This window comes from Berghia stephanieae, chromosome 4 (genome assembly GCF_034508935.2).
Source record: "Berghia stephanieae isolate SIO BIC M18660-M18661 chromosome 4, UCSD_Bste_1.3, whole genome shotgun sequence".
NCBI classification, from domain to species: Eukaryota; Metazoa; Mollusca; class Gastropoda; order Nudibranchia; family Aeolidiidae; genus Berghia; species Berghia stephanieae.
In genome coordinates, this window is record NC_088363.1 from 54,365,260 (window position 1) to 54,375,259 (window position 10,000).

At 37.3% G+C, this 10,000-nt stretch overlaps 1 long non-coding RNA gene across 1 annotated transcript in view; it reads right to left on the bottom strand.

Annotated features, from left to right (window-relative positions):
- Positions 1-3,987: 3,987 nt before the first annotated feature.
- LOC144970842 (uncharacterized) overlaps positions 3,988-10,000 on the bottom strand; it is an 8,155-nt gene continuing 2,142 nt past the window's right edge. Inside the window, exons 2-3 of the long non-coding RNA XR_013645035.1 lie at positions 8,082-8,135; positions 3,988-4,087 (exon numbers count right to left, since the gene is read on the bottom strand). This is a non-coding gene — a long non-coding RNA (uncharacterized LOC144970842). The remainder of the gene's footprint in view (positions 4,088-8,081; positions 8,136-10,000) is intronic.

Below are 10,000 nucleotides of genomic sequence, written 5' to 3' on the forward strand. Positions count from 1 at the left end.
TTGCTTACTTCAACATCGTATTATATATTCAAACAAGTAAAAAAGATAAAAATACTTTTGGCCCATTTCCTTACAGAAATGATATATTTCTTCCTTGGCAAGGAGCAAATAAACGCAGTCCAACTGGCAATATATGTTACTTCTAAACTACTCTAGTTTACCAATTAATGATTGGGCGACTCTCTCTCTCTCTCTCTCTCTCTCTCTCTCTCTCTCTCTCTCTCTCTAGGAGAAATGAATGGTAGATGCATTATTATTAAAGCGCAACGTTGATGAGACAATTTCACTATCTGTATGACAAAACAAAGCCTATCTAACCACAAGATAATTGTAAAACATATTCCTAAATGAAAATGTGTGAGTTGATGTCAACCATATCATTATTGTTTTTTGAAAACGATGGGATATTTTTAAAATCAAAATTAAAATAATGCTTACTCATAAAAATTCATCATTGTTACCGCTATTTTCATATGATTGCGAATAAATTAAAATTCTAGCAAGCGTTACTTATGATGATATGTGACAAATGAAAAACAACATTACTCAATTAGGATGTATAAGAAAATCAGTAGCACAAAGTCCTATTCAACTACAAGTTAATATAAAATCTAAGAACAAAATTTTAGAAATGGACTATGATTTTAATAATCTCTGAAAAAGAAAAAAATGATAATGAATACAAACAAAGATCAATTACATATCAATCCAGATAAATACATTCAAATTATTGTTTACTTTAATAATGGTTGCTTGGCGTAATATCAAATATTTGAAAACTTGATGGATCATATTTAAAGAAAAAGAAAATAAATTCTAGTATTTTAAAACACTCTTTTAAGTTCCTGAATGTTATGCTTCATTTGTTATAAATCTATAACTGCTATACTAAAGAGTGAAATTAATTTTAAATTACTTGATATAAATGATGTAATAATAAAATATATTCCTATTAAAATTAACAAACTACATGATAAAAAAGTGTTGTCATGACAAAATTAAAAGGGCATTATCTATAGAACATTTTGCAAAATATTTATATATTTATAGTTAGGTAACATATCACACATTTTATACAAATGACAATAATAGTTATAACATTAAATTTATAAAAGAAATAGAATAAACATTTTCAAAAAGAGTGAATTTTCTATTAATGTAAGGTAATGCCAATAAAATAATAATACGAAACACCTGAATTTCAGTTTATGTATATAATGATAACAAAAGCGTTCTTGAACCTGTTTGTTTTTTAAACAAACTGTAACATTTTTGTCAACATGTGCATTCTAACTAAATACTAAAATATCAAATTATCAAATTACTACGGCTGACTAAGAAATTTATTACTTGAATAACGATGAATATGAAAGAAATTAAAACCATGTTTTATAAAAACTTAATGTATTATTAATATTTTGTAATAAGTGCATCACTCTTACCTTTCTTTTAAGAAAAACTATTATTACTTTTGTATCATTTCTAATAAATCAAAAGTGTATAGGCATCGCAAAATTAAAAGGGTATTAGAATATATCTATAGAATGATATGTCAAGCGATCTGTGTAATGTTTAAACAGAGAGGTTTCTAGAAACAAATCACTTCTTAGTAAGCATTTACGTGTACAGAAAAAATATACTCAAGCTAATCAATATCAAATAAATGAATTGTTCTGTTTTTAAAAAGCTACTGTTATATTTGCATAAATAATGTTAAAGTATTAAATGAGTTTGAAATTACATTCCAATAAAACCAGACATTGATGACTTTAAAATATTAGACAATAAAACTTATAGGCAATGAATGATACACGAATAAGAGATTAAAATTAGGTAAACTGAATATTGGATGTAATGAAAGTACATTTATCAAAACTTTATACAAAATGAAAGCTATTTTATACAGTACGCGAGTCATTAACATTAAAATGGCCATTGAAAATTCTGAGACAGGAAAAAAATTTCTTTTAATTTTGATGAGATAACTTTTCTTAAGAAAATTATCTTTCTATCCAACTACAAGGTAATTGTAATAGATATTCCCATATGTCATGTTGAGAGTTGATGAAATATTGTGGACAAAAAATTAAGATTAAAGAAAAATGACACAACACTGCAACTTGAAAAAATACGACAAAAACAACTGAAAGTTTACCATATCTGAAGTTAAAGATTGGGCATTTAAATCTTATTAACAGTGAATGAATTCTTTAAGTGCTTGAGTGTATAATATAGGCTTGAAAAAAATAGGAAAGGACGTGATGAAAGGAGCAATGGTGATAAGAGTCACCAGTGATGGTGAAAGGGGCAATGGTGATAAGAGTCACCATTGATGGTGACAAAGTCAATGGCAATAAGAGTCACCATTGATGGTGACAGAGTCAATGGTGATAAGATTCACCATTGATGGTGAAAGAGGCAATGGTGATGAGAGTCACCATTGATGGTGAAAGAGGCAATGGTGATAAGATTCACCATTGATGGTGAAAGAGGCAATGGTGATGAGAGTCACCATTGATGGTGAAAGTGGCAATGGTGATAAGAGTCACCATTGATGGTGGAAGTGGCAATGGTGATAAGAGTCACCATTGATGGTGAAAGAGGCAATGGTGATAAGAGTCACCATTGATGGTGAAAGAGGCAATGGTGATAAGAGTCACCATTGATGGTGAAAGTAGCAATGGTGATAAGAGTCACCATTGATAGTGAAAGAGACAATGGTGATGATAGTCACCATTGATGGTGAAAGTGGCAATGGTGATAAGAGTCACCATTGATAGCTTGACTTGCTTGACTTGCTTGCTTGCTTGTCTTGCTTGCTTGCTTGCAAGGTGGCAGGGACGATAAAGCCACTTTAAATGATCATGGCGTTCTAAGAGTAATTTTCAGGGTCAGATCGGCAGAGATTGCACCAGCAGAGCTCAAGATGAAGAAAGTATTGTTGATATAAAAGTGATGGCAGGGATGTAGATGATGGAAGCAGCAGCAGTGACAATGATGGTGAAAATGGCAAGGCAGGTGACGTGATGATGGAAGTCACTCCGGCAGGGCTATGGTGGTGAAGATGATGATGATGGGAGGCGATTCTGATGGCAATGGTTGTGTTGGGAGGTGATAGCTTTGGAAGGGATGATGGGAAGTAATGGTAGAGTCATAGGGGTTGTGATAGAAGAGACCATGATGTGAGGTTAGTGGTAATAAGTGAAAGCCATGGCTTGGCGAAAATGATAGAAGCAGGTTCAACAATAAAGATCCAGTAAATGGCACAGTTCCAAACCCAGGATCAAGGTGACCCATCCAGAAAGAGTCAAACAAATCACATCCCTATCCCCGTCTTCAAGACAATTGTAAATCAACATTCTGCCCAAACACATTCGGGCTTCCTGTAGGCCTCCAGTCCGCCTACTGCACTTGGGTATGGACATGAAACACAAACAAATACACCCCCACCGGTAGAAGCACACTTATCTGTATTTCAAATCCATGCGAATGCCAACCACAATCATCTTGTCAACAAAGAACACGAATGTAACTCACCCGGCCCTAACCAGTTGGAATCAACTCAAACCCAAGTCCAGAACCACACCACCACCTTCACTTTATCCTGAATCTACCTCCAGCATCCTCATCCTCCCCACAACTTCCACCCACCACCACTTTCCTCGACGAACACAATCTCTACATCACAATCACTACAACCCCACCAATACCACCATCATCACTTCCTCCACCATTACTTCCCTTCACAACCATTGCCATCATCATCACTTCCCATCATCATCCCTTCACCACCACAACCCTCCCATCATGATTTCCATCATCCCGTCACCCAACAATGCCACCTTCACCAACAATGTCACTATTGTTGCTCCACCATCTACATCCCCATCATCACCTCGCCACTAACAACTCCTCCAACATCTTGATCACTGCCATTACAATCCCCGGGGCCCTCCAATATAACCCATCCCATTACTCCGCTGAATACCACAATCATCCTCCATAACCTCACCATCCCTGCTGGCCACCGCCCCTACCGCCCACATATGGCCAATCTCGATTCCTGGAGCTTGATGACGTCAAATATCTGTAACAAAAAGTAACAGATCATAAAATGCAGGGGAAAAAAATCAGTTCTTTGACTTCACATCTAGTTCAACTTTAGTTGATTCTTGTCTAATCCTGGGGCTTTCTATCTTTCAAGATTTTCAAGGTTTGCTTCAACTAAGTCGTTTGTAGTCTTAGTATATACAAACTATTTTGCGAGAGAACTTGACTTAGGTTATACATACTATTTGGTGAAAGGCCTAATCTTAGTATATACATATTTTGTGAGAGGCCTAGTCTTAGTATATACATATTTTGTGAGAGGCCTAGTCTCAGTATATACATAATATTTTATAAAAGGCCTGTTCTTAGTATAATAAACATAATCTTTTGTGAGAGGCCAAGTCTTAGTATTATATACATACTATTTTGTGAGAGGCCTATCCAACACCTACAATATGACATTGATTGATATCATTCATGGTGCACAAAAAAGATGATCAAAACACATATTGCACGCTATTATTTGCAATTACTGCCTCGATGAAAATATTTACCTCCTGTCTTAGTAGTAGTAGTAGTAGAAGTAGTAGTCGTAGTAGTAGTCGTAGTAGTAGGAGTAGTAGTAATAGTAGTAGTAATAGTATAGTAGTAGTAGTAGTAGTAGTAGTAGTAGTAGTAGTAGTAGTAGTAGTAGATGATGATGTGGTAGCAGTGGTTGTATTTGTAGTGAAGATTATGTTTTGGTGCATGTAGTAGTAGTTGTAGTGATGATGAGGTGGAGTTGACTGCATTTGTAGTAGTAGTAGTGTAGTAGTAGTGGTATGATGATAATGTGCTTGTAATTGTAGTTGTATTGGAAGTAGTGATAATGATGTGGAGGCGGTGGTTGTAGTAATAGCAGTGGTAGTGGTGTTGATGGTGGTGGCTGTAGCAGTAGTGATGATGATGTGGTGGTGGTGGTGTAGGTTGTAGAGAGGAGGATGAGTGGCGGTGGTGGTTGTAGTAGTAGTGGTAGAAAGGTTGATGTGGCAGTGACGGTTGTAGTCGTACTGGTATTGATGATGTGATAGTTGTGGTTTCAGTGATGATGATGGGGTGGTTGTGGTTGTGGTAGTAGTGGTAGTGATGATAATGTGCTGGTAGTAGTGGTTGTAGTTGTGGTGAGGTGCAGTGGTCGTGGTGTGGTGATGATATGTAGGTGGTTGTACTGGTGGTATTAGTAATGATGATGTGGTGGTTGTGGTTGTAGTAAAAGTTGTAGGATGATGATCTGGAGGAGCTAATTGTAGTAAAGATGGTAGTGATTATGATGTGGTGGTGGTGGTGGTGGTTGTAAGCAAAGTTTTATTAATGATAATGTGGTGGTGGTGGTTGTTGCAGTGGCGGTAATGCTGTATAATGGTGGTTTTAGTAGTAATTGTGGTGATGATGTCATGGTGGTTGTAGTGGTAGTGGCAGTAGTGTTGATCTGGTGATGATAGATGTAGAAGCAGTGGTATTGATGATGATGATGTCGTGGTGGCGTTTGCAGTAGCAGTGATGAGTGGTGGTGATGATTGTAGTAGTAGTAGTAGTAGTAGTAGTAGTAGTAGTAGTAGTAGTAGTAGTAGTGATGATGATGTTGATGATGGTGATGATGACGATGATGTGGTGGTGATAGTGGTAGTAGTATTAGATGTTAGAATTAGTAGAATAAGAAGTAGTAGTAGTAGTAGTAGTAGTAATAATAGTAATAATAGTAATAATAGTAGTAGTAGTAGTAGTAGTTGTATTAGTTGTATTAGTTATATTAGCAGTAGTAGTAGTTATATTAGTAGTAGTAGTAGTAGTAGTAGTAGTAGTAGGAGTAGTAATAGTAATAGTAGTAGTAGTAGTAGTAGTAGTAGTAGTAGTAGTAGTAGTAGTAGTAGTAGTAGTAGTAGTAGAAGTAGGAGGAGTAGTAGTAGTAGTAGTAGTAGTAGTAGTAGTAGTAGTAGTAGTAGTAGTAGTAGTAGTAGTAGTAGTTTCAGACACCACTCATAGGAATATCAATGCCGAAAGAGGAATTTCCGCACACAAGAGAAAGGAATTGGAATGTTACATAAACATATTGCCAAATACAAACCCAAAGTTTCCTGTAGTATACTGGTGGTAATGAGGATGAGGTGGTGTTCGTGGTTGCAGTAATAGTGGTAGTGATGATGATATGGTGGTGGTTGAAGTAGTAGTGGTAGTGATGATGATGTGGTGGTGGTAGTCGTAGTAGCAATGGTAGTGATGATGATGTGGTGGTGGTGGTGGTTGTAGTAGTAGTGGTAGTGATGATGATGTGGTGGTGGTGGTTGTAGTACAAATGATAGTGATGATGATATGGTGGTGCTTGTAGTAGTGGTGGTAGTGATATGATGTGGTGGTGGTGGTTGTAGTACAAATGGTAGTGATGATGATGTGGTAGTGGTGGTTGTAGTAGTAGTGGTAGTGATGATGTAGTGGTGGTGGTTGTAGGAGTAGTGATAATGATGATGTGGTGGTGGTGGTGGTTGTAGTAGTAGTGGTAGTGATGATGTGGTGGTGGTGGTTGTAGTAGCAGTGGTAATGATGATGTGGTGGTGGTTGTAGTAGTAGTGGTAGATGCAGTGATGATGATGTGGTGGGGTGGTTGAAGTAGTAGTGATAGTGATGATGTGGTGGTGTCGGTGGTGGTTGTAGTAGAAGTGGTAATGATGATGTGGTGGTTGTAGTAGTAGTGGTAGTGATGATGTGGTGGTGGTGGTGGTTGTAGTAGTAGTGATAATGATGATGTGGTGGTTATAGTAGTAGTCGTGGTAGTGATGATAATGTAGTGGTGGTGGTTGTAGTAGCAGTAGTGGTAACGATGATGTGGTGGTGGTAGTGGTGGTTGTAGTAGTGGTAGTGATGGTGTGGTGGTGGTGGTTGCAGTCGTAGAAGTGGTAATGATGATATGGTGGTTGTGGTGGGGCTGGTAGTTGTAGTAGTAGTGGTAGTAATGATGATGATGTTGTAGTGGTGGTGGTTGTAGTGATGATGTGGTGGTGGTGGTAGTTGTAGTAGCAGTGGAAGTGATGATGATGTGGTGGTGGTGGTTGTAGTAGTAGTGGTAGCGGTGATGATGATGTGGTGGTGGTGGTTGTAGTAGCAGTGGTAATGATGATGTGGTGGTGGTGGTTGTAGTAGTAGTGACGATGGTTGTAATATTAGTGGCAGTGATGATGATGAAGTGTTTAGAAGGGGGGGGGGGGGGGGGTATCCTTGGAAGAAATTGATCTCACCGGAATTTGACGGAAGTTGCCCGCGACCGAAATTTTTGGCTCCCGACCAGAGTTTTTTTTCCGGTGAGACCGGAGTTTTGGCATCACTGATTAGTAGTAGTAGAAGTAGTATTAGAGATTAGTAGTAGTAGAAGTAGTATTAGAGATTAGTAGTAGTAGTAGTAGTAGTAGTAGTAGTAGTAGTAGTAGTAGTAGTAGTAGTAGTAGTAGTAGTGGTAGCAGCAGCAGCAGTAGTAGTAGTAGTAGTAGTAGTAGTAGTAGTTAGTATAGTAGTATTAGTAGTAGTAGTAGTAGTAGTAGTAGTAGTAGTAGTAGTAGTAGTAGTAGTAGTAGTAGTAGTAGTAGTAGTAGTAGTAGTAGTAGCAGTAGCAGTAGTAGCAGTAGTAATGGTGGTAGTATGTTCGTTTTTAAGGGATTTACGGCGCTTGCCACACATTTAGGTAATATCAGCGCCAGTAAAAAGGAAGAAAATGGGATAGTAAAAATTTCTAGAATTACAATCAAAGTACCCAAGAAAAAGGGAGACCGGGGAGATCAAAAAATCAATGTACTTAGTTTGAGATCACCTAAATGTCTCATCCTGACACAAGCACAGGTCCCCACTAAGAGGAACACACAGATAGATAGAGAGAGAGAGAGAGAGAGAGAGAGAGAGAGAGAGAGAGAGAGAGAGAGAGAGAGAGAGAGAGAGAGAGAGAGAGAGAGAGGGTGAGGGAGGTAGAGAAAGGGAGAGAGAGAAAGAAGACCAACAGACATTCCTACCTCAAAGAGAAGGCTCCAGTCCTATGAAGAATATACAATCCAATCCTGTCCATCCTTCAGAAAATAATAAAAAACGTTATTCTTGTTTATGTTGTGAAGAAGTTATGTTTTGAAAGAAATGCAGTCTCACAACTAACGTTCAGATCATCTTTACATTCATCCCGATAGCTCAACTGGTTAACTACTAAAACAATGTGACAAGTTCTGTTCCCCTGTTGAGCCTCAAAAGCTAACTTCTAAATGAAGACATAGCACAAGGCTATTAATCGTGCAGCACAGACAGATCTTATGACACTTATGAGAGTTTATACTCATCAAACCAAACTCCTAATTATTTCAATATATAACATTAGTAAAAAAAGAATTCTACTACTATAACTATAAGCAATTTTACTTTGTAGTTGTTAGCTAAATGACGAGAAAATATTTTACAGTAAGGATAGAGACACAGTTTCTTTAAATGGTGGGCCAGTTTTATTAATTTTATCACTTGTGAACTCTTTAAAACCATGTTTTTGGCAGGATACATTGATCTTTATCACTGTTTCAGTTTCAGTTGGGTGGGGAAGTGTGGCTCAGTGGTACGGTTTTTGTTTTGTACCCCAAAGGTCCCGAGTTCGAATACCAGCTGCGCTGTGTGGCCTTGAGCAAGTCACCTCGCCCAAGCTCAGTTTGAAGTGCAGCACTGCGGCTGACGTCGGGTTATTCCAGTATTCCCTTGGAATAGACTCTAAAGACAAATTTCCCCTATAGGATGAATAAAAGGAATTTTATTTTTATTTTATTGTTGTAAGTGTTATCTTTAGAAACTTGTCAGTCAGAAGCCCTGCAAACAGCTTGTATTAAATTAAACTTAAAATTAGTAATAATAATTGCTGTAACCTGTGAGTTTTGACTGATATTCACTACCTTGAGCAATTGAAATATATTTTAGTCTATGCGTTTTCTTTGAACGGACTCTTGTCAGTGCTTTCCAAACAATGCATTCAATGAGTTTCATATCACGGGACTTTTGTTTTTTTCACTATCTAATTATTGATCACCAATATTTATGTTTACAGCTGTTTGTGTCCTCATATTTAAATCTTTTTCATTTATCCATTCCTTATCTATTTAATTAGTTGATGTTTAGCAAGATTATTATCGAATTATCAAAATGTCCTTTCTATACAACGCCTTCACCAGTTAAGTAGAAAACGGTAAGGGCTGCCTGAAGCCGGTGTCGTAAAATACTAACGAAAGAGTGAAAATGGAAAGGCTTTGTATGGGAACAAAACAGACAATGGACGTGTCGGGTACAAACCCTTCGTCAGCACAACAATACACAAATAAACGTGGAAAACAAATAAAATATAATGAAAAATAACTTGTATTGTCAGCACTCAATGGTGGTTGCAGTATGAATGAAATGTTAGCATGGCGTGGGTAGAGGATAGGGTGCCCCAGGGGGGTGATCTAATTGATAAGAAAAGGTCAGCGTCAGGGAACAGAACTTTCCAGAAAATAATGGAAGATAAAAGACATATAAGTGGTAGTAGTAGTAGTAGTAGTAGTAGTAATAGTATAGTAGTAGAAGTAATAGTAGTAGTAGTAGTAGTAGTAGTAGTAGTAGTAGTAGTAGTAGTAGTAGTAGTAGTAGTAGTAGGTATAGTAGTAATAGTAGTAATAGTAGTAGTAGTAGAAAGCTGTTGTGAAACAGTAGGGGGCGTTGGAGAGGGCGAGGTGAAAGAGTCACGGCGGAGGTTGTTGGATGAGCGAAGGTCGAATCGATACAAGTTATTTTTCATTCTATTTTATTTGTTTTCCACGTTTATTTGTGTATTGTTGTGCTGACGAAGGGTTTGTACCCGAAACGTCCATTGTCTGATTTGTTCCCATATGAAGCCTTTCCATTTTCACTCTTTCCTAAGTATTTTACT